This window comes from Narcine bancroftii, chromosome 2 (assembly GCF_036971445.1).
Source record: "Narcine bancroftii isolate sNarBan1 chromosome 2, sNarBan1.hap1, whole genome shotgun sequence".
In the NCBI taxonomy this organism is placed as follows: Eukaryota; Metazoa; Chordata; class Chondrichthyes; order Torpediniformes; family Narcinidae; genus Narcine; species Narcine bancroftii.
In genome coordinates, this window is record NC_091470.1 from 327,805,832 (window position 1) to 327,829,683 (window position 23,852).

The 23,852-nt window shown below is 40.2% G+C and overlaps 1 long non-coding RNA gene across 1 annotated transcript in view; it reads left to right on the plus strand.

Annotated features, from left to right (window-relative positions):
- The first annotated feature begins 4,409 nt into the window (after nt 1-4,409).
- The window catches only part of LOC138752773 (uncharacterized), a 33,031-nt gene continuing 13,588 nt past the window's right edge, over nt 4,410-23,852 (plus strand). Inside the window, exons 1-2 of the long non-coding RNA XR_011350916.1 lie at nt 4,410-4,458; nt 4,835-4,933. This is a non-coding gene — a long non-coding RNA (uncharacterized lncRNA). The remainder of the gene's footprint in view (nt 4,459-4,834; nt 4,934-23,852) is intronic.

Sequence of the window (23,852 nt, forward strand, 5' to 3'; positions counted from 1 at the left end):
CCGCTCTAAACCTCTTCCCTCTCACCTTAAATCTATATCCTCTACTTCACGCCATGAAGGGGATGCAGAGAAGGTTCACTCGACTGATACCAGGGATGGAAGGACTTGCATATGAAGAAAGGTTGGATAGACTAGGCTTGTATACTCTGGAATTTAGAAGATTGAAGGGGGGGGGGTGATCTTATAGAAACATATAAAATTCTTAAGGGTTTAGACAGACTAGATGCAGGAAGGTTGTTTCCACTGCTGGGTAAAAAACAGGGGTCACAGTTTAAGGATGAGGAGGAAATTTTTTAGGACTGAGATGAGGAAAAATTTCTCCTCTCAGAGAGTGGTGGATCTGTGGAATTCTTTGCCACAGGAAGTAGTTGAGGCCCGTTCCTTGTCAATATTTAAGAGTATGTTAGATTTGGACCTTGTGGCTAAGGGGATCACGGGGTATGGAGAGAAGGCAGGAACCAGGTACTGATCAACCATGATCATATTGAATGGCAGTGTAGGCTTGAAGGGCCAAATGCCCTACTCCTGCACCTATTTTGCACATTTCTATGTTTCATGATGACATTGGTGTGTTGGGTCCAGGAAAGATCCTCCTCCATGAAAGTGACTCCCAAGAACCTTCTCCACCTCTGGTCCTCCAATGATCTCTGGGTTGTCCCATTGGATTAAGCCAATATTATAATACATGCTATTACTATGGCAATTGATTGAATTGCTGGGATTCAAGAATATTTACTGAGTGAGCCCCCATATCAGGGACATCCTCTGTTCTCCACACTCAGTTTCAGCTGTAATTTTGGATCCTCTTTATTCAGACGTCACTCTTTTATTTCTTAACCATTGATAGTTTCCTCCTCCTTTCTTTCTTGAAAGGGTTGGACAATTTATTGTGGATTACCTGGACATCAAGAGCCAAATTAAATCCTGGTTGAGATTATTAATCATGTAAGTGACTTTCAGTCGTATTCTTTGTCCCAATTGCAGGACCTTATGGTCAAGGGGAATCAGCATGCATTTGTTGGGCAGTGGTTACTGAAAAAAATTCGGAATGATAATTCTAGACATTGTTCTACTCCAACTATTAAAATTAACTATCGCATACAACTATTGCCTGACTCAGATCTATTAACAGGACAACTTAAACACTGAATGTTTACCATTTGGTTGGTTCATTTAGACAGATAGGCAATGTGAAAGTGACATCTGATTTTTAATTATTTTCTTAATTGCAACTTTGATTTCATCGTAAGGAACTGCCTAATGTGAACAGTTGGCTCAATAACTGAGGCACATAATTACAAGTCACAATCAGACTCACCTGACACCAAGAAATCATGACACAGGGGACTTCAAAGCCTTGGTCAAATGACGAAGTATGTTATTCTTTCGTTGCAAGATTTTAAAGAGCAATAACAAGAACTTTAAGTTGACAAGGGATTCAAAGAGTGTTGATGCAAACTACTATAAAACTGGTGTTCTAATACAACTTCAGTATTCTATACTCCACAATGCTAATTTACATACACCCTGCTCTCTCATCGTGCGTGGTCAATTCTATCTGCAGTTCTGTTGCATGTTATTCCCTTGGAACTGCCTCTTTGTTGCTGAGATAGCCTTACATAGGTTGTACCTGGACTTCCTGTAGAGATCTAGATCATGGCCTTAAACACCCTCAATCCCTCCCTCAGCAGGTTGCAAATGTTTTGATTCATCCCGGGCTTCTTGTTGGGGAACTCCTGGTTATTTGTGCATGGGCACCACTTATCCACGCAGGTCTTGTTGAAATCAGTGTCCCATATTTATTTAAGTCTGAGGATGAGTTCTTGTATAGGTATACAAGCCGGGAGGGAGGGGTGGGGGGAACTGCCTCCACAAATTCAGGTAAATCCGTGGGGAAATTTCAGGCAAATCTGGGGAGACAGAGAACTTTAATGATTCAGGTCTCTGTCTCCCCAGCTTTTCCCGATCTCACCTTCCCTCTTTCCCTTACAATAGCCAGGGCCAGTACTACCAATAGGTGAACTAGGCAGCACTTAGAGCTCAGTCCATGGAGGTGGGGTGGGGTGGGGGGAGGCGCTGTCAGGATCAAACAAGTTCTACTTAAGTGCCCCAACCAACACATGGCGATCAGGTGAGGGTTTAATTTTTTGGGGGGTGGCACTGTCCGGTGAGTGAGTGGCTTGGGGAGGGCAATGGGATAAAGGCTCCCCTAGGTAGAGGAAAGGGGTTGAAAATGCCCTCGCTCAGGTCTGTCTACAATGGCCCAGTGCTGGGTCGCTGGAGCCCAGTGCATCCCTCTCTCTCTCTCCCCTTTCCCCAGTCTTTGTTTCTTCCCCCTCCCTATGGCCTCTGCTCTGTTCTCCCCTCCCTGGTCTTTGCTTTCCCCCCCTTCCCTCTCCCTGTGGTCTCTGCTCTGCTCCCTTCCTACCCAGCCCCCCTGGACACACTCACTTCTCCCTGCCCCCCCCCACCAGGGAGAAGGCTTAAGAATGTGAAGGCACACAACAGCAATTTCTTCCCTGCAGTCATCAGACTCCAGAATGAACTCCATAACAGTGCTATCATTCTGTCCTTGCTGGATGATCTTTCATTTCATTGCATTCCCATTCTTTGTATTTGTGCTCTTTACACGACTGAGAAAACCTGTGTTCTGCTCACAGAGAAATCCTTCTCACTGTATAAGTCATCTTGTGACAAATAAATGTAAGCTTAAAGTTGTCTAGCTGACAGGAGGCATGGACTGAATTCTTGTTTTGCCTGCTATTCCTGACTACACAGTGTTTGGATGGCCTCCTGATTTTTATGCATTCAGTGGAAGCACCTCCTGGATCTTCAAAAATCTACTGCAAAGAGAGCTGTATTTGTCCCGTGCATCAGAATCATTGGACACTTTGGAAATGTAAAACACAATGGTCAAAATGTATTGTCTCACTGAAACTGAAATTAGAGAAAGCAAGGTGTCAACTTGACTTCCAGGTTTTACCTCTAATTCCATCTCAGCTTTCCTCTCAATCTGGACAAATACTTCTTAATAATATCAAAACCTACAACCTAACAATATGGTACAACATTGGAGAGAAGTGCAGAGCAGACTGCAGCAAGAATGTATTCAACTCAAAAAAGACCAATATTGAAAGCGTTGGACTGACTAAATACCAAGTTTTGTTTGTGAAGGTCGCTTTGGCAGTAGCCAGGAAGTGTATAGCAGTTTCGTGGAAGTCTGATTCCCAGCTAAATATCACACGATGGGATATGGAAATGCAGAGTTGCATTCCCACATATAATCTACAGAGGAAACATGACATATTCGGCAGAATATGGCAACCTTACTTGCCGTACATTGTTACTCAGATAGATTGATTTCCCCCTTTTAAATAGGGATAAGTTAAATGATCCCAGTACAGCCAGAGGTGTGATTATGAAAATACAATGGTGCAGACAACAGACCTGCCCTTTTCTTTTCAGCTCCTTAGTTTTCTTTTTTCTTTTGGGTTTCCTTTTCTTTTTAGTGTTTTCTTTGAATGGTGTTGCCATTGTGATTTCTTTTCATTACAGGTCTTGATTGGGGTCTTGCGCCCCAAGATGAGTGGAATTGAGATGCTTTTGGAATGTGGTGTGCTGGGGGTGGGGGGGTAGTTAAATTATGACAAATATGGACTTTAGGTATGAATAAGTACATGAATGGGTTTGTTTATTGGATTTTGTAAGTCTGTGAAAACTAAAGTAAAATATTCAAAAAAAATTGCAAGTGTTGGGTAAGTGGTGGATAAGAGGTGATCTTATTGAAGCATGAATGAATTAGACAATGATTTACAGAGTCAATGCTGAGAAGATGTTTCACCCTCCAGAGATGTCTAGAATTAAATCATGTATTTTTGGAGTGAAGGGTTGCCCATTTAAGATAGATTCAAGAAGGAATATTTTCTTTCTTATCAACTATCTCAGAACCAAAGTCTGAAATAAAATTAGAGATTACTGGAAGCACTCAGCAGAACAGGTAGGATTTGTTAAAGAGAAAATATTTTTGTCAAAAACCATTCATCAGACTTGGCCCTTCCCACAGATGCTGCCTGACCTTCTGAGTGTTTCCAACTCATTCTATATCCTTTGGGACTTTAATGGATGTACTTATGGATATAAATAGCAGAGTTGAAAATTGTTTCTATATCCCACAAGTACAGGACATGGTCTTTTCAATGCAACCAAGAAAATCTAACTAGGACACATGACACTGGAGGCCATAGTCTTTATTTTGCTTCACCAAGAAGACCATTAACTCCATCAAATGAGACGGTCCATGGAACATCCTCCTTAAATTCAGCTGCCCATTGAAACTTGTCTCTGTTGTGATAGAATGCTAGAGATCCTCCCAACCCCTAGAGGGAGTTGCAGACTAGTTTGTTGCAGCTCAGGGATTTAAGATGATGAGGAACCAGGAGAGTTGTTGGAAAAACTTTGGTGAGAAGGCAGTGGATTAAACTTCAATTTATTTATTTAGACGTGTAGAGGCTAGGAATAGCAGAGGGCTAAGCATTTATTTATTTGTGCATGTGGAGGGGCTAAGACTGGTAAAGTTTTAAAGGTCAGTTTATTTATTTAGATGTGTAGGGACTAAGGATAGGGAGGGGGCCTAGTGTATATGTTAGTCAGGTGGCAGATTTAAAAAGGTCAGGACAGCTTACCTTGCTTTTCAATTGGTTTACCATTTAGGGTTAAATATTTAAGTGATTTATTTGTGTTAAGTGTTGAATGATTGGCTGCAGGTGTGAGGAATTGAGAAAATCGGCTAGAGCTACACAGTAGTTGTGTTCATAAACTTTGCTTTACCTAAAAGGAGGAACAGATCCAGGAGCAGCTAGTGACAGAGTGGGATATTAAAATTGTGCCTTTGTGTCTCAGCACCTGAGGAGAGCTGCTGCTTGAATCCAAGAAGGTAAGTCTAATCAAGAGACTTTTTCATATGAAGTTAATTGTCTAAGCTAGGGCTGTAGATTGTTCCAACTGTGGGAAATCTGGGACGGTATACTTGTCCCAGACAACCACACCTGCAGAAAGTGCATTCAGCTCGAGCTACTTGCTGACTGAGTTCAGAAATAGGAGCTTGAGCTGGATGAACTATGGGTTATTAAGGAGGCTAAGGGAGGTGGTCACCCCAAATAAATAGATCATAGATAGCTGGTTGACTGCCAGGAGAGGAAAAAGAATGTTTCCACCAACAATAGGCATGCTCTTTTGGATATTATTGGTGGGGAGGATCTACTAGGGACAAGTTGAGGCAATTAAGTCTCTGGCACAGAATCTGGCACCTTGGCTCAGAAGGGAGGGCTGAGAAAAGGAGAGCCTTAATAATAAGGGACTCATTGGTTAGGAGGACAGATAGGAAGTTTGTTGGAATCTATTGAGACTCCCGGTTGGTTTGTTGCCTCCCAGATGCCAGGGGCAGAGATGTATTGGACTGACTCCATGACATTCTGGAAGGGCAGCAGCCAGATGTTGTGATCCATGTGGGAACAAATGATGTGGATAGGAGTAAAAATGAGGTCCTCAAAAGAGAATTTAGGTAGGAAGTTAAAAGACAGGATCTCAAGAGTAGTAATCTCAGGATTGCTGCCTGTGCTATGTGCTAGGCAGGGTATTAATATAAAGTTATAGATGATGAATGTGTGGCTGAAGAGCTGGTGCAGGGGGCAGGGCTTCAGATTTCTAGATCATTGGAATTGCTTCTGGTGGAAGTCAGACCTCTATAAAAAGGATGAGTTGAACCTGAACAGGAAGAGGACAAATATTCCTGGCAGGAGGATTTGCCTGAACTGTTGAGGTTTAAAGTAGTTTGGCAGGATTGGTAATCAGATTGTGAATGCAAAAACTAGGGTAGTAGGACAAAAGCAGGTATTGACGAGCCTTGTGCTAAGGAAAGACTGGAAGGGAGCAAATCATAAATGCAACCAGAAAGGTTGAAATGTGTTGATTTCAATCCTACAAATATAAGGAATAAAGGGGATGAGCTTTGATCAGTACATGGAACTATGATGTTGTAGCATTACTGAAACCTGGCTAGAGGAAGGACAAGATTGGATGATGCAGGTACCAGGGTACAGCTGTTTTAAAAATAAATGGGTTGGGAGGAAGAAGTAGGTGGGGGGGGGGGTGGAGTGGCATTGTGGCTTAAGGATAGTATCACAGCTGTACAGAAGGAAGACACTGAGGAAGGTGAGTCTACTGTGGGTGAAAATCTGAAATGGGAAGGGAGCAATCGCTGTGCTGGGAGTAGTCTATAGGCTCCCAAATAGTCTCTCAGACACTGAGGAGCAGACAATAGGCAGATTTTAGAATGATGCAGGAAGTACAGGATTGTAGTCATGGGAGATTTTAACCTTCACTAATATTGACTGGGACTGTCTGACTGCAAAGGGGATAGTTGAGGTTGAATTTGGTGGGGGAGCACTTGGGTGAAAGTGATCACAACTCCCTTAGCTTCAGTACAGTTATAGAAAAAGATGAACTCGGGCTAACTAGGAGAGTGATTAACTGGGGAAGAGCTAATTATTAAAGGATTAGGCAGGAACGAGGGAATATTAATTGGAAAGAGATGTTCAAAGGGGAGAGCACAGAAGTAATGTGGAGAAGTTAAGGGACCAATTAAGCTGGGTCTAGGACAGGTTTGTTCCACGAGGACATGGGGAAAAAATGGTATGCATGTTAGGTTGGGTAGGAACATTCTTTTGAAGTAAAATCAATATTTGGTTATAGATAATAACCAATAAAGAGGTTTAATTTCAGCCGAGAACATATAGATAGGATAACCTCACCTCAAGGTTTGCATGTGATTATTATTCACATTGACAAAGGTAAATTCATAGATTCCAATTTTTTGCCTTTCAATGGAAATAGTTATGAAGTTAAGTAAATTAATTCCAAAGTGTGGAGTTGGTAGATTGGTCATGAGGCTGTATTTGGGAGGCACAGGCTTGTGGGCTGGAAGGGCCTTTTACTGTGCTCTATCTACAAAATTAAAAAAATGTAACTACCACTGGATATCTCTTGGTCTCTTGAGTTAACTATAGATTCAGCAGTTAATGAATTCATCTCACATTCTACTTATTTAAAATGTCTCATTATTTAATTTGTAAAATGTGCTTGGTTTTGCTATTAGATCACATTTAAATCATGTGATACCCCTATTAACCAGGATGGGAAATGTGCGCAATGCAGGCCACAAAGAGTTATTAATTCGAAATTACCAGTACAAGAAGGCCCTCAGGTCATTGTCCTGAAATTTTGAAAACACAAATTTTGCTTTGAATTAAAGGAAAATTAGTAACAGGTGTGATTTATTTTGCATGTATAAACTGGTGCCAAAGTGTGTTTACAAATGGAAGTTTTTGCCGCTATGGTACAGGTTTATTATTGGATATGGATTTCTCATTTTAGAATAGTGGCATCAAATGAATCAATGCAAAAAAAAATCCATGAATGTCAAACCAATGTAAGTTGTAGCCAGAAAGTTCTTCCTTCATGATTAATTCAGCCAAATCTGTTTACACCCTTAAAACTGACCATGTCTGAAGGTTAAAATAACAAAAGTTTTCCAATTACACTTGTTTGAAAAGTTCTGTCACAATCATTACTTTTATACTAGGCAGATTTTTAATTGTTTTAACTTCAAGTATATAAATTTAAAAAGAAAATTAATGCAAAATCAAAGGGTCCAGAACTTCAGTGCAAAGCAAAACTTCCACCCAAAATGTATAATTTGAAATATACATGTGCTGAATGTAAAATCTGCATTCTTTATCAGATTTCTGCTTATCAACCTGCTTTGTGCATTCTTTCTATTTCTTGAGCTTGGTCTGGTCTACCAGCACTTCATGGACTCGGAACTGTTGCACTGTTCGTCCATTCACTCATTAAATCTATGTCGGTCCTTGGTTGAACAATCTAGTCAGTTCCCTTGCCACCATTCCTTCTCATTTCAAATAATCAATCTATTTTTCTAAAATCAACAAATGGAACTACACCCCTTGTTCAATCATGTATTCCATTTGTAGCATTCCAGGAACTAATTACTTCTTTGCTTAATAAAGGTGTATGATAAGCTTGGCTTCAATGGGTGGTGCATTGAGTTAAAGAGTAAAGTCATACTATAGCTATGTTAAACCTTGCTAAGGCCACACTTGGAATATTGTATGCAATTCTAGTCACTTGTTGAAGGAAGAATGTCGAGGCTTTGAAAAGGGTACAGAAGAGGGTTACCAGAATGTCAGTGAAGGATATTATCACTACTACAGCATTCAGTATAATCTGTGTTGGAGAACATAGCTGTAACTTTTGGAAAACTTAAGAGGTAGGCTTGTTGGGCTCTTATTGAAGAAGTTTGAAAGTAGGAAGGCCTAACAATTTAGGATCATAGAAATGGAAATTTTGTTGAAACTCCAATAAAGCCAATTAAGATGTCAATATTGGAGCCTTCATACTAGAGAGTCAATTGTTTTATAAATGTCAGAGGCTGAACTGTCATTTTTACTCTCCAAATTTAGTTGTACTCAGCTGAAGGTAAATTTTGCTTTTGTTCGATTAACCAGTTGGTTTAATGAATAAACTTGAGGTATTGGTAACAAGCAATAGGATTGTGACAAGATTGAAATCTTCCAATTGAATATGTGCTAATGCTGGGGGGAAAAGAAATACCATAAGTAGTTTGAACATTTTCCTAGTGTCTGCCTGGGTTTCCTCTGGGCATTCTGGTTTCCTCCCACATTTCAAAACATACAGGGGTCACGGATTAATCAGGGTATTTGGGTGACAATGGCTTGTGGAATGGAAGGCCCTGTTACCATGCTGTAGAGAGGGAGTGGCAGGGGAGTGTGATCTAATATGTTAGTGAGGTTGGGGAAAATCCTGGAGAGGGCTAAATCCAATACAATCTTTTACAATGTTACTTTTGAGTCTTGTGTTAATAAGTCATAAGAGCATAAATAGGCCTGCCCTGACATTTGATCATCAACTGATCCATTTTCCCACCCAGCCTTTTCCCCATAACCTTTGATGCCCTGGCTGATCATAAATTGATTAATCTCTCCTTTAAATACACCCAATGACTTGGGCTCAACAACTGCCTGTGTAACAAATTCCATACCTTCACCACCCCATCTGGCTAAATAAATTTCTCTGTTCTAATCGGGTACCCTTCAATCCTGAAGTTATTCCTTCTTGTCCTAGACTCTCCCACCATGGGAAACAACCTTTCTACATCGACTCTGTCCAAGTTTTCAACATTTGCAATGTTTCAATGAGATCTCCCCTCATTCTCCTAAATTTTAATACAGGCCAAGAGCTGTCAAACGTTCCTCTCATAATAACCCTTTCATTCACGGAATCGTGCTTGTGAACCCACTCCAATGTCAGTACATTCTTTCTTAAATGAGGAACTCAAAACTGCTCATAATACTCCAACGGCCTCACCAGTGTCTTATAAACCCTCAACATCACATCCCTATTCTTCTATACCATTTCTCTTGAAATGAATGCCAGCAGTGCATTTGCCTTCTTCACCACTGACTCAAAATGCAAGTTTACCTTCAGTCTCTCCTGTACGAAGACTCAGAGGTCCCTTTGCATCTGGATATTTTCAGTTTTAGAAAGTAGTCTGCCCATTTATTTTTTTGATGAAATTACATAACTGTTCACTTTCCAATATTATATTTCATTTGTCACTTCTCTGTCCATTCTCTTAATTTAAGTCCTTCTGCAGCCACCCTGTTTCTTCCACACTACATGCTCCTCCACCTTCCTGATTCAATCATCCTTCAACGAGTTTAGTGTATTACAACATATAACAGCTGATAACAATTCTTCATATAAATCTTTAAGTGTACATAATGTAAAATTAAAAGTTAATAGTCAGACACAAGTAATTTATTTTTAACCAGATTTTAAGAATGCACAAATTTCTATGTTGAAAGTTTAAATAAAAGTGTTAATGGATAATTAATCCCAGCTAACTAAGAGGGAAATTTACATTGAAGAAAATGAAGAGGCTCCAACTATAAAAAAGACAATCAGTTTGGCATTTAATTTTGATTTGTATGGGGGAGGAAGAATAACATCTTTAATTTAAAATGGATAAAAGGATTTAAAAAGAAATATTATCAATTGGAACATTTTAAAGTAAAATAAGTAGAAAAGTAGATAAAAGATTCATTTCATTATAGTCCCATTACTATAACCAGAAATCTGCCTCCTTGAGTGATTCCATTTTAAGACCATTGCTGTGAAGAAGAGAGGTGTTGTCTGCAAGTTCCATCATTCTTTCATTTGTACAAACTCTATCTTTACACTTTAAACTATCTCTCAGGTCTTTATAATGACCTCGGACTCTTGAAGCAGGCACTGTTTTGTGCTCTGTCAGGGCAAGAGTATTGGAGGAATAAGATGCAAGAATGTTCTCAAAGTCCCCTTGAACACACTACTGACAACCACCACACCATGGGATAGCACGAACTCATCAAATCCATTTATGAGAATGCCAAAGAAAGGCAGGGCCAACCAGAAATAGGGGCAGAGTTGGGCCATTCAGCCCATCAAATCTGCTCCACCATTTAAATCATGGCTGATGTATTGTTCCTCTCAACCACATTCTCCTGTCTTTGCCCCATATTTTGACCCACACGGCTTTTCAAGCACTTGAAATTTCATTGATAGCAAAGTCTGTTTGTCCTGCATTAGTCCAATCATCTGCTTCAAAACTCAAGGCTGGAGTGAAAGTAAGTTGTCCTGAGCCCCAAGGGTTAAAAATAAGAAACAAAAAAAATTTATAAGTAGACCTAGTTCCCAATAGAGGAAATAGTTATCAGATGTGTTAAATACTTCTCTCAATACATCACACTGGTAATTTACCAATTTATTTGTCATTTTTGGTGAGATCAATTCAGGTCTATTACTGCTTTACCCAACTTTGCTATTTTGAAATCTTGTCTCATTTCTCAGATTGAACAATAAAATAAAACTTTGCATTTACAAGAGTAATCCATTGTGGTTCTTTTAACATGCAAGAAATTAAGATTGTTGCAAATGTTAGCTGAAGGCTAGTGTTTGAAAACAGAACAATGCATTTACAAAAGAGTTGGGTGGATATCTGACTAAAATTTTCAAGAAAAAGGAGAAATAAAACATGAGTCTGCAGATGATGTGATTGCAGTTACAATACAAAATGCTGTAAGAATTCAGCAGGTCTCACAGCATCCATGCAAGATAAAGATTTACTGTATGTGGTAACTACTGTGGTTGGCTACTGCTGGCTAGGCATGGCTCCTGAGACTGATCCTTCCCATTAACCCCTTTGCATGCTCCCCAGTCTTCAGGCCATGATCAATGAGGTTGGCTGTTGATTAATCACCAACAGACACACCCCACTGTGCTTTCCCCCCCCCCCCAGCCATCTTGGGGGGGGGGGTTCAAGTCCCTGAACCTGCTGTTGACCACACTCCAGTTCTGGTAACTGTTGTCACGCATGATGCACCAGAACTACCCTCCCTCCTCCCTTCACCTGTCCCTTCCTGTTGGAGAATTGTAACTGATGACAGACCAACCACAAAAGCTGCCCAAGGTGCCACGGTGGTGCCCCAACTGTTACCACATCATTCCCTGTGACAGAGGAGACCCCCAACAGACTTGACCTGTAAAATATGGACATGTGTACATATTTGCTTCATTTTATTTTTCTCTAAAAAGGAGGGGTGAATGTGGTAAACCACTGTTATTTTGTGATTGGCTACTGCTGGCTGGACATATCTACCAATTACTCCTGGCATGCTCCCCACTCTTCCTGCCATGCAGTCAATGAAGTTGGCTGCTGCTCCACTCTACAGTCAATAAAAGCCTTTTGGTTTCACAACCTCAGTCTTTTGTGGAAATTGATGTTGCTTCACTGTTCAACCAGTGTTTCAGGCCTGAGCCTTTCTTCAAGGTATGGGTATGTGGGGGTGGGGGGGGAGAAATAATTTTGTGGAGTTAGAAATACATTCAATGTTGTGATGGATTATGTTTTGTATATAGATATGTTTTAAAAGGAGTGAATTTCTATTGCTGCTAGGTTTTGGGGTCCTCTGGGCACATAACAATGTAAAGAAGGATGTGGTACAGCCAAGGGAAAATAAATAATGAGAAATATTCAATCATATTGTCTATGAATAATTCATGAGTGGACTGGAAAGCAGAATATATCAGGTGAAATAAGAACTGCAACATGGTTTAAGACATGGAGCATGAGTGACATCATAATCATTTTACAAGAAGGAATAAATGCTATAGAAACCGACTGCCAAGCCCACTAGCCTTTGTAAAACTGAAGGGATTTTAGATTTAAAGGATCACTCAAAATCTGTATTTCCAGTAATGCAACATTGTTTCAGTACAGCACAGGAGAAGTCAAGTCCTTGCAGAGTCACCATATTCTTTCTACTTGGAGATAAAAGCGCACACAGTCCACCATAGTTGATTCTTGCTGCAAAGTAGAACATTCATGACATTCACAGAATCATGGAGAGGAGATAAAGGCCCTTTTGTCCATAGTGTCTATTCTGACCATCAAGTACCTCTACACTCATTCCATTTTTCAGCAATCAGCCCAATGTTCTGTTCAACCAGAGGAGTACGATCCAATGATCATTGGGGGATCAGAGAGGATGAGGAAATTTAAACTCCAGGACTCACTCTCTCCCAGAGAATCTTTTCTGGACCCAACATACTAATGGCATCGTGAAGAAAGCATGTCAACACTTCTACTTCCTCAGGAGATTGTGGAGGTCAGGTATGGCATCAGAAACCCTGGCAAATTTCAACAGAAGTGTGGTGGAAAATATGCTGATTGGATGCATCACAGTCTGGTATGGGAACACTGATATCCCTAAGTGTAAAACGCTGGGGTTTAAAAAAAAAAGTAGTGGACACAATCCAGGACATCACAGGCAAAACCCTCCCCATTATAAATGTACAAGGAATGCTGCCATCGGAGAGCTGCAGTAGCCTTCAAGTATCCACATCTCCCAGCGCACACTCTGTTCTCACTGCTACCATTAGGAAAGAGATACAAGTACCACAAGACTCACATCATCAGGTTCAGGAACAGCTGCCACCCCTCCACCATCAGAATCCTCAATAATAAACTCAATCAGGGAATCCTTTAAGAACTCTTGCACTTTGTTTTTTTTTCCTCTATTGCACTGTCAGTTTGTTGACATTAATTTGTTTACTTGTGTACATTTTTTTTGCACTACCAATAAGTGGTAATTCTGCCTTGCCTGCAGGACAAAGAATCTCAGGGTGGTATGTGATGTCATTTTGACATTACATTTATTTCCCATCCTGAGATCTGCAGGGAAATATAGGGGTTAGCCACTTGCACCACCATTTAGTTCTTTTGGTGAATGTACTCCCACATTGCTGTTGGTGAGGGTTCTAGGATTTAGATCTTTTAACCATGAAGTTATGGAGTTACACTTACAAACCATAATTGTATGTAACTTGACAAAAATCTGCCGATGATGGCATGCTAGAAAAAGGAATCTCGGTGATGTTATGTACTTACTGTGACAATAAATGTGAAATCTATGTCCCATGGCATTTCTGGTGCTTATCTAAATATTTCTGAAATGCTCTCAATGTACCTGCATCCAGAGGACCCCAAAACCCAGTAGCAATAGATATTCACCAAGATAAATGGTTACTTAAACAAAGTTGTTTTTAATTATCTTTAAACATGAAAACAGGATTAAACTCTAACTTATTACTATTAACTTAACTTACCTAACTTAACTCCCTTTTAATGCTAAGCACACATGTGTGCAAGTTTAGAAAAGTTCTTTGATTCACAGTCCAATCTCACTTATCATTCCTCCAGATTCACGGGTTGCAGGCAATTCTTATACTGTGCACAGAATTTGATATTTATAAAGTTCACCAGGCTTTAGTGCTTAAGGTAAATGGTTACCACTCAGGAAAGTTCTTCTCAGTTTTCAGAGAGAGATTTGTTGTTCACTGGACATCCACAACTGATTCCTTTTAGTCAGCCACGTCAGTGTCTTGCCAAAGAAACTTGCCCCATCAGGGTTTTCCAGATGATAACCTCTTCCTTTCAGGTCACCACATTGTTCCTTATAGTTTCTCTTATTTCAAGTGAAACATTAGGCAGCCAGTCCTCTCCTCTTGTATAGACCACAAGGGTTTGGACCAGGTTGAACTAAGCACTCACAACCTGTCTTCAAAATGATTTTTTTTCCACAAGCTTGTCCTGTTCCAGTCCCAGCTGTTACTGCTGAACAGAATTCTTTCTTTCTCACAGAAAAAAAATCTGTTTGACTCACTGCTTGCAAAATTATATGACCCTCTTAGAACATCAAACTGCAGTCAGACAGCCTGCAGCTCTGAACCTACTCCTCCAAGTTCTTTCATGTGTTACTTTTCAAAACAACAATGCATTAGTGAAGACCCTTGGGGACTCCTCAAAGTTTTTGCAAAGGCACTTGGAGCTGCCCTGTCTAGCTTGAACGGAGCTCCAGTATTTTAAATGAGATCTGTTTTAAAATGTTTGTGATCTACACTAAAAACCCTGCCACAATTTATCTCCTTTAAAACCTATCTATATGCAATACAAAATAATCTGTCACATGCCCCATCAAGCAGTGTTTTCCAGATGTTACTGCCATGTGTGTTGCAATTTTAAAAATCCTCAAATTCCTTCTGTCTCCTTCCCATTACTCTAAATATAAGCAATGCGGTCATTGAGTCAGTGACGCTGCCCAGAAACAGGCCCTTTGACCTACCATATGTATACTGACCATCAAATGCTAATGTGCACTAGTCCCATTTTCCAGCACTTGTCTGATAGCCTTGGTGATTCAATGCTCACCTAGATCAATCTTTTTTCAACTGTGTCCTCCCCCCACCCCACAAACTGCTCAAAGTTATGGGCCCCCTTCCCTGTGGCAGATAGATTTTGGTTTCGTCCATACTTCTCTTATCAACTTCATTAAAAAAAATTAAAAATATTTATGTTAAATAAGGTAAAAAGAAAACAGGACTTTTATTTAAATGTACGAGAGTTCCTGGGTGGTGGGGGGGGGGTTGTAGGTCCTCTGTTGAGATTGCCTAATCCAGATACTTAAATGTTTTGGGAGTCTATTCCTTTTTTTACTCCTTTGGACAGTCTTATACCTGTGGTGATACAGCCACTACATTCGCTGCACTCCTACCAGCCTACTGCAAGGGACAACCTGGCCCCACCTGCTGGCTATCAATCATCGGCCTGTATAAAGACTCAAAATGGCCCCTTCCAGGACACTCAAGTTCACATCCAGCACTCTGTAAGGATTTTGTACATTCTTCCCATGACCTCTTTGGTTTCCTTTGGGTGCTCTGGTTTCCTCCCATGTTCCAAAGATGTATGAGCTAGTCCATTAATTGATGACATGGGTGTAATTGAGCAGTGCGGTCTCATCGGAAGGGACAGGCCTGTAACAGTGCTTTTTTCTATAAAATGAAGAATAAATCCTTTATTCAGCCTCCTCCATTCTAAAGAAACCAAACAAATTGTGTCTGTCTCTACTCATAACTGCAACAGTCCATCCTTGTTGAATTGCCTTTGCACCCTCTTCAGAGTAATTATGCCTTTCCTCTAGAGAGGTGACCAGAAGCATGCATTATGGTCTAACTATGGCTTATCCAAGGTTTTAAAAGTAGTGTCATTACCTTCCTGCTCTCGTATTCTATTCTGAAGAATGCGAATATCCTGTATATCCTTTGGGTATGTGCACCTCTACCGTAGTTTCTACCAATCCAAAATTTCTAAAATCTACCCTATCTTAGTTAAAAAGATTCACCTTAAAGATTAATCCACTTTTTTGTGAGTTTACTGTATTAGAATTTGTGAAAATAAATTTCAGTAGCTTAGCAACAGAAACAAAATAATGAAATGAATCATTCCATTCTTTCAAGTGTGCCCAGTTCTCCTTCTACAATTGATATGATGGATATTAAAGCGAGGATGGAAATTAAATAGGGAATTCAAAACCTGGTACCTTAGAGTTGAGAATGAGGCAGTTGCTGGAAAAGGCAGTAGATGAGTTATCTGTGTTTCAGAATCTTTTGGGGGTGATGTGATTGACAGCGAGTTGATGAGGAATGAGGCAAAGAGGATTGAATGGAGCATCAACTGAATTATTGACAATTATTATGACAATGGCTCCTACCTGCTTTCCATTCTGAGTAGCTTTGCAACATGGTTGTTAATGTAACTCTATATGCAGTGCCATGAGATACTGTAATATATGCTGAAACCAAATCAGAAATTAGTAATATCCTGCTCCACATGTCAACGTTGTTGTGCACTCATGGCAATGTGCAACAAACTGGTGCTATTGAAGTGGAAAACGAACCCAACAGGTATATTCCAATCAGCAGAATACCGTCATTAAAGAATGATTAAATACCATGTGACCACAGTCTGGGATTTCTGACAGCAGTTTGGTATTTTGGCCTCCATGAAAGCCTCTGACCTAGAAGTTATTTTATTGCATTTTAATCTAATTTTAATTGCACTATTTATTAAAGTCCTGTAGTTTTCAAGGTTCTCAGAAATAAAATGGTTAAGGCTTCTTGTGCAGAGCTGCAGCTGCATCAGTTTCAGCCCAGAAATATCTCTACATGTTCTTGCAACTGCTAACATTTAGTTAAAAAGTTGTGACCTCCAAACTGATGCTTCCACATTACAAAAGATGTATCCAAAAGCTTCCAATGGTGGAAATTGGAGCAGACAAAAAAATTGCTGAATAAGATGTTCAGACCCAAAATGCTGACTAACCATTTCTACCCATGAATGTTGTTTGACCTGCTGAATCCCTCCAGCAATTATTTGCTCCACATTACAAAATGTATTCTCACAGGCACTAGCGGCTGTTGGTATTCAAGGAATGAATGCTCTGGAGGAGTTTTGGAAAATGATCCAAGGGAGTTCAGAGTGCATTGGACAGGTTGGTAAAGAATAATACTCAAAAGAAGGCAGATACTTTATCAAGGGAAGACAGACAAGTGATCCTGGCAGGAAGCTGCCAGGGACTTTCTGTAAGAAGTGAAATCACATAGAACAATAGGCCCTTCAGCCCTCAAATGTTTTGCCAACCTATATATTCCTTCATTATAAAAAAAATATGCTGTAACCATTTTATCCTGTAATCTGACATTAATTAAATTCGCACTCAAATGCATTCCTATCAACATGGGGATATTTTAATTAATTAGATTTTGTGGCCTTAATGAGGTACTTTGCCCATCAAGTAGTGGATTCTATAATGGTATAATAATCCAATCCTGATTTTTTTTTTTGTAGTATTTCTTCTAGGTAAAAGAACAGCAGGCACTTTAGAAGTAAATTAAACATGCTATACAACCACAAGGAGGCTACACATTTCTAGATGTAAAGCAATCTAAAATAACAGTGGGCTATGGATTCAGCTTTATTATGGCAGAACAGCCAGATAGCATATACACATTTAATGTCTGCAAACAAAAAATAATAATTTTTATCCCAGTACTTCCAAATGACAGCTGGAAATTAACAATAAGAAAACTTTTACTTCTGCAGTATTTTATCATAAACCACCCAAGGCATGTTCACAAAGGGCACAAGAAAAATGAACATGAGATTAGTAACAGTGGCAGATAGAAGGAAGATTTTAAAAAATGAAAGGAAATCTGAGAGGGTTGAGAGTTGGTTTTCAGGCCATTAAAATCCATGGGAAAAAACAAGAGAAAATTACAATAGATCAAATCATGTTTCCCATGACATTGCCCAGGAATCTCATGTCTGAATCTGGAATCAAACCCTGTTTTAGAATAGAACACAAATTGTGGTCTAAATATCTGAGAAGCTATTGATCATATTCTTTTTATGGAATATTCACTGCCCATGTGTTACCCTGGCACCAGAGAAACAGTGATAAATCAGACTGAGTAATGAAACGGCTCTGTGTGATGCTATGTTTCCCTCCAGCAAATACAGTAGTTTATGGAGCAGAGTGAATAATCTTGTGGCAGGCACATTGGTATAGTTTTGCTTGTAGTGAATGTTGTTGATGGGATATGGCATAACTGGTTATGACAAAGTACCCATAGTCTTTGAAATTACTCTGACAGATCCAGGTGAATGGTAACCACGTGTCAGCCTTCTCAAGAACATTTTTAAGGGAGTTGGCAAATGCAAGTGTCTGCCTACACTGGACGTGTCCCACTGTGTGGAAGGTGGTCTTAGACTTTGTACCTTTTAGCCAATCCCCTGATTTCCCATTTCAAATTCCAGGATGGTCTATGGCCACATCAGCAGGCCTGACCTTGAATGAGGTCAACACCAACAAAGCAAACTTATCCTGATTACCACCAAAAGATCTGCCTGCATTTCTGAAACATCACTTTCTTGCACTAACTGCAACAGTGAATATTTATTTATTTTATTATTCTATTTATTTATCTATGTATTTTCATCCTTTTAAATCATCTCCTATTCTGTCTTGGTATCTTGTGGTAATTTAATTTATTGTGGTTGGTGTTGTTTACATACCAGTTCATTAACTGAATAAGATCATGTCTGATATTATTGTGCCACTTTCTGTGCTAAACCTAGACCAGTGGTTCTCAACCTTTTTTATCCACTCAAATACCACTTTAAGTATTTCCTATGCTACAGGTGCTCTGTGATTAGTAAGGGATTGCTTAAGGTGGCATGGGGGGTGGAAAGAAAAGGTTTGAAAACAATGTTTTAATTGTACCCAATTGACTCGTTATGTGCACGATTTCATAACTCCAAAGGAAATGGGCCATTGACAATTTTTCTCAAGCAAAATATTTCAGTAGCAATTGGGTCTAGAACAATGATCTCAACCTTCCCTTCCCACTCACATACCACCTTAAGCAATCCCTTACTAATCACAGAGCACTGATGGCATAGGGATTACTTAAAGTGGTATGTGAATGGAAAGAAAAAGGTTGAGAACCACTGACCTAGACACTTTAATTCCTTTCATAGCCAATGTGTGTCATTCACTGTCTTGAATGTATTCTGTGACTGAGCCTCCACAACCTTGGTGTAGAATTCCAGAAATTGATGACCCTTTGTGTTTAGAAATTCCTCCTCGTCTCTGTCCTGAGCACAGGCATCTTATTTTCAGATTATAGACACATCAGTCAGGGAAACATTTACTCTGTATCTACTGTGTAAAAACCATATGTTCATTTCAATGTGAGAGACTCTCAGTTTTCTAAATACAAGTGAGCATAGGCCAGTTTGCCTAATCTTTCTTCCAATAACAATTCTCGCTTCTCAGGAATTAACCTCCATTGAATTCCCAAATGGACATTCCAGTAATTGGGCATTCTGGAACTGGACAACCACCTACAGACTTGGTTGACTTCTGGAAGGTGTCCTATCTAAGAGGTAGTCTATTAAGAGGTCATTGTTCATTAGTTTTTTTTTGAAGACTATTGCATTTTCAGGAAGATACCACCTATGAGCATAAGAAAAAGGAATAGAGGTGCTTAAGCCTGAAACATTGGCTATGTATCTTTGCTGTATAAAGTACACTGTTTGACCAGCTGCGTTTCTCTAGCATTGTTTTTATAGTCCTTTAAGCCTGCTCTGCCATTCAATATGATCATGATTCATCCAATATTGACCATTAGACCCCCACATTGTCTTTTCATTGTCTCCCCACAGCCAGTGATTTTTAAAACAGTGTCTTGGGTTCTAGATACCCTCAGTAGGTCTCTGCGCCCACTCTGTCAATATCCTTAAAAATTTAACATATGTTATCTTTTATTCTTCTCAATCAATAAGTAAAGGCCCAATTTGATTAATCTCTCCATACTTGAAAGCCAAGAATCCCAGGAATCAACCTAGTGTACCTTTTCTGCATTGTCCCCAATGTAAGTTTTTTTTAATTTGGAGACCAAACTGAATTCCATATTCCATGTGGAGTTTCTCCAATGCCCTGTAAAGCTGCATTGAAACTTCCCTTCTTTTGCACTTCATATTCCTTCTTAATTTCCTGCTTGAATTACATATGAACCTTTTCCATTTCATGCACCAGGACTTCCAGAATCCATCCTGTTATAACATCCAAAATGATCAAACTGGAGTCGAAAGCTTTGATTTTTTTTTTAAACTCCTAGATACTTTCTTGCAGATTTAGCTTGACAGCAACAGAATCTGACTACTAATTGTCTGGAAACTATGGTTGATGATAGGGACAGGGAAGTGAAGATTGGCCCACTCCTGCTCCCATTCTTAAATGTTGCATCAACTTTGATTTTGCAATCATTACAGAGCAAGCTATTTGCTTGCAGCCTAGAGTGGTCAGAAGACACCTTTTTATATATTAAAAAAAAAAAAAAAAAAATTTAGACATACAGCATGGTAACGGACCATTTCGGCCCATGAGTCCATGCCGTCCAATTTATGCCCCATCAACCTATACCCCTGGTACTTTTTTTAAAAATGTTTTTATTGTTGCTTTAATTTTGTCTAGGTATGCAGGAGAGCATCCTCTGGTAGCACTTCAAATGTTCCAGCACTGTCCATGGACAAAAAAACATAACTGTGTTTACAACTATTGAGAACAAAATAAGCAAACTTAACCATCATTGAATATGGGTTAATCTGTAATTTTTCTATTTTTAAATCTCTAAATGCTAAGTCTTAAGCCAAGCTGAGCACCTCTCATATCCGTTGACCAGTTCTCAAGCCAATACATTTGGACATGCTTACTGAAAATAGATGCACATTTTGTGATAATATTGATAAGAGTTTATTATCATATACATGTACATACAGTATGCACCGAAGTACTCATTTACTGCAGCTGAACAGGGACTTCATGAAAAGCTACAATAGTGTATATTACAATTAAAAATAGATAATAAATACAAAAGATAGGTAGTTAATAAATCACAATTACCACCAGAGCAAGAGAAAAAAAGAGGCATTAGAGCGGACATTCTTTTTGTGATTTCAGAGGAAATGTGGTTCTAACAAAGGAGGTTCAAGAGCCTGATAGCCATCAGATTCTAGAGGTGCTGGACTTCAGGTTTCTGAACCTTGTGCCCGAAGGGACCAATGAGAAGAGGCTGTGACCAGAGTGAGGAGGGTCCTTTATGACACAGGCTGTCTTTTTTTTTAAAATTTTACAGACTTGTATTAACCAAGTGTTATGGGAGGGGGTGGGAGGGAGGGGGTGGGAGTCAGAAAACTGAAGTAATAACATTAGCAGAAATCAAGTGGAGGATGAGTATGTGGAGTGGAGGTATAAAAGGGCAAGGTTGATAATTTATGCCAATTAAATTACTGAAACAAGCTGAGGATGTGACATGGGGTTTCATCCTTTCTCCCCCTTTCAGAGACTGAAACACAACAATCTATGATGACTTTTGTTTGTTTGTTTACTGCCAACAGTGGATTGTATCGCAGGAGGTGACATCTTTTGGATGAAATTTTAAACTGCTCTTTCAGGATTTCCCAATATATTCCAAAGAAAAGCTTCAATTTACGCAAAGCCCATTCATTGATCAATGCTACCAACATATTTGGTTGTGCCTCCATACTGTTTAGGGAGCTTGCTGTGTCAAAATGCCACAAGGAATCAGAAAGGACACTTACCCTGATGAGGATATTTATTCCCCATGATACTTTTGCTGTATCTCCAGCTCAAGTCAAGTCGCCTTCATTTGTCGTTCATACCATAACTACTAATGCAATGCAGAGTAAAGATGAGATGGCGTTTCTCCAGGACCACGGAGCAGATTTACAGAAATAGGAGTTAAATATTAGTCATAATACAATAAAAATCCATGATACACTAGTACACAAGTTCTAGGAATTGAGGGGCCTGATGTCTTGAGGGAAGAACATGTGGACCTGTGGGCTTGAATGCTACAGTACCTCCTTCCAGATGACAGAAGGCAGAAAAGTTTTCAAGAGGGATGTGAAAAGTCTTTCACAATGTTATTTGCCTTCCACATGCATTGAGTATTGTAGATATCCATCATGGTAGAAAGAGAGACCCCAATAATCTTCTTCCTTGAGTCCACTATCCTCTTCAGGGTCTTACAGTTTGAGGTGATACAGCTTCCAAACTAGGCGGTGATGCAGTTGCTCAGAATGCTCTCAAATTATTCTCTGTAGAATGTAGGATGGGAGATGAACTTTCCTCAGCCTTCACTGGAAATGTGGGTGCTGCTGGGCTTTCTTGGCTATGGAGATGGTGTTGAGAGACCAGGTGAGATTCTCCACTGGGTGCACACCAAGAAACTTGGTACTTTTGATAGATCCATCAATGGCCAGTGAAGAGTGATCTCCCAGGCCCTCCTGGTCAACAACCATCTCTTTTGTTTTATTAACATTCAGATGCAGGTTGTTGGCTCTGCACCAGTCCATTAGTGACTCCTCATTCTTGTTCAGTTGTATTGACAGCAAACTTGATGAAGTGGTTCAAGTTGTGTCTTGCTGTACAGTCGTGGGTCAGCAGAGTGAACAGCAAAGGACTAAGAACTCAGCCCTGGGGAATCCCTGTGGTCTGTGTGATGGCCTTTAAAGTGCAGTTTCCAATCTGCACTGCCTAAGGTCTCCCCATCAGGTAGTCAAAAATCCATTTGCAGAGGGAGGTGCTTAGCCCAGCAGGCTCAACTTCCCAATCAGGTACTGAGGTATAATCATGTTGAATGCTGAAATGGTCAATAAACAGCATTCAAATGTACATGTCCTTATTTTCCAGGTGGGTGAGGGCTAGATGGAGGGTTGTAGGGACGGCATCATTCGTAGAGCAGTTGAATCTGTATGCGAACTGCAGGGAGTCCAATGAGGGGGGCAGCAAGAGCTTGATGAGACTCTCGAAGCACTTCATGATGGTAGACCTGAGTGTGACAGGGTGGTAGTCATTGAGGCAGGCCACTGACTACTACTTTGGCACGGGGACAGTGGTGGTGGCTTTGAAGCACATGGTGCTTCTCAGAGAGATGTTAAAGATGTCGGTGAGAACATCTGCCAGCTGAGCCACACATTACTTGAGCACTCTGCCGGGAATATTATCCGGACCAGCAGCTTTCTGTGCATTACCTTGCCTAACACTCTCCTCACATCAGCCACTGTAATACACAGCACGTGATCATTTGGAGGAGAGGAGGTCTTCTTTACTGCCAAATCATTTTTCACTTCAAAAGGTGCATAAAGTTGTTCAGTGCATCTGGGAGGGAGGCATCACCAGCACAGGCAGATGGTGTTGTCTTGTGGTTGGTGATATTTTGAATGCCCTTCCATATGCATCACATGTACTTACTGTCCTGAAAGTGACTGAATTCTCAAGGCATGTGCACGCTTTGCCTCCCTGATGTCCTTGGATAGCTTGGTTCTTGCAAAAACCAGGGCTGTCTTGTTGCCCGCTCTGAAGGCAGAGTCTCAGCTCCTCAGCAGCACACGCACCTCCGCAGTCATCCATATCTTCTGATTAGAGCGAGTAATGATGGTCTTGGGCACAGTGATGCCATCAGGTCACTTACTCATGTTGCCAGTCACTGATGCCGTATACTCCAGGTTGATGCAGTCACCACTGGTTGCTGCTTCCTTGAACATGTGCCAGTCAGTATGAAGTGCATGATGGCTCCTGCTGGCCAGGTTTAACCTGCTTAGAACTTGTCTGGATCATCTTGACGAGTGGTCTGTATGCTGGGGTTAGCATTACAGAGATGTGGTCTGAGTATTTGAGGTGGGGGGGGTGGCTCTGCCCAATACGCATCGGAAATGTTCATAAACACAAGTG